Source organism: Benincasa hispida, chromosome 1 (genome assembly GCF_009727055.1).
Source record: "Benincasa hispida cultivar B227 chromosome 1, ASM972705v1, whole genome shotgun sequence".
Taxonomy (NCBI): domain Eukaryota; kingdom Viridiplantae; phylum Streptophyta; class Magnoliopsida; order Cucurbitales; family Cucurbitaceae; genus Benincasa; species Benincasa hispida.
Genome location: NC_052349.1, coordinates 72,061,951 through 72,064,047, shown reverse-complemented (window position 1 = coordinate 72,064,047; position 2,097 = coordinate 72,061,951).

The window sequence follows — 2,097 nt, the reverse complement described above, 5'->3', positions numbered from 1 at the left end:
GTCTTATTTCTAAGTCTCCAATCCTGCTCATGTGCTCCCACACATAAACAAGATGACCGCATACCACTGTATCCTACTTCTGGATGCATAGAATATCCCATCCGTAGGGTGCATACGCTGTGTAATAGCAAACGGAACTTATCTCTAAGTTCCCCATTCTTGCTTATGCGTTCCAATCCGCTCTCTCGAGTATTGGATTTGATTTTTAGACTACTCTCCCATGTATGCCTAAATGATGAATGATGCACTCATAAGACAAGGTAATCGCATAAACCTGGCTGACGTAAGATTATCCCTATCTCTAGTGAATACTTGCTTACATTGCTTAATGCGACCAACCACTTACCCTCCTGGGCAATTAGTTGTTGTTGACTTTACTCATGGACAAGCATTGCGTCCGCCTATAGACAGGCGTTGCTATAGCTTTACACTAAGAAAATAAGGTTTTCTCACAACACTCACGCAACGCACACCTCCCGGTGGTTTGCTACATGCTTCATATTCCTATGTCGCATGATTAAGTATGCGATACTCTAGCAATCTCACTAAGTGATGCAATGAAAGTTAAGGATACTAAGTAAAGGAAGATGGAGATGGAGTCGAAGGAAAATATAGAAATGTATTGATCACAAAATGTATTAATTTCTTAAGCCAAAATGTAATACAATACAATATAAGAAAAAGAAGAGAAAATGAAAGGACCAGCTGGAATCAATGTCTCGCTTCCAGCAGATGTGTGTCAAGGCTGCCGGTGGTGCCATGGATGGGCGGTGGAGCAGACTCTTTCGAGCTCTAACTCTGGCGAAGGCTCCAGTCGTCACTCAGAATCGATGAAGGAGATGAAGAACTCTGAAGCTTTCCTCTCACGGGTTCGTCTAGATCACAAGGCTTCGCCCTAAGGCGAGCCTCTAGCGAAAAACCTTGAATGAAAATGAAATTCTGCTCATCGGCTTCTATTTATAGAGGTTGATCGCCGACAATATTAATGGACTTGCTCTGATTCTGACATTTGCGGCGCGATGGTCTTTTTCTGAATCTCTGTTGCTAACGGCGTGGTAGGTGAAATGTCAACATCATCTTTTGATTCTCCCGAGATATGCATTAATATTTCCATTCCACCAACCTTGCGTTCATCCCGCTATTATGGTTATCATCGTGTAGCCGCAATCTTACGATGACCGCATTTGTTTGATGATCGCAACTTTTATGCGATGACCACATTTGCTTGATGACCGCAACTTCTATGTGATGACCGCAATCGCTTGATGATCGCAACTCCTATGCAATGGATACATGCGGTTGATTACCACAACAACCATGCGTTGAATGTATGTGTTTGCCTTTGCGATGGAGAAACTCTCCGCATGCAGTCGTCTTTGCGATAGCCCGACTTCTGCGTATGTGTCCGCTTCCTGCGTTAACTACAAAGATAAACAATTGAATGCATAATAACGCATAATAGTGGGTTAGCCGAGATTCTTAATGCCGAACGATGCAAACTCATTTTCTCATGAATTCCTAACATATTCGCCGCATATTTCACTTAACAATCCTTATAATTCTAAATAAAAGGCCTAAGATGATGTACATTTCTGCCCGTCATCAAAAACCGATTGCAACAATCAACTTCCGTTGCCTCTTTGTCAGTCCAACAACTATAGGATATGATCACCAACTCCATCAGAGCTCAGTATGGTAGCCTATTTCATACTTCTTTTATGTGCTCCAAGCCGTACACTAAGAGAATCGACAACCTGAGAATGTTTGTTAGGTACCAACCTCCAAAGTTCCAGCAATTTGATAGAAAGGACAATCCAAAACAACATATTGCTTACTTCATCGAAACCTGTGAAAATGTAGAAACCAGAGAAGACCTGCTAGTTAAGCAGTTCATTCGTACATTAAAAGAAAATGCTTTCAATTGGTATACTGATCTAGAGTTGGAAGCGATTGACAGTTGGGAACAGTTGGAAAAAGACTTCCTCAACCACTTTTATAGTATTAGGCATATAGTTAGCATAATGGAGCTGGCAAGCATCAAGCAATGAAAGGGAGAGCCGATCATCGACTACATCAATCGATGGAGAGCTCTAAGTC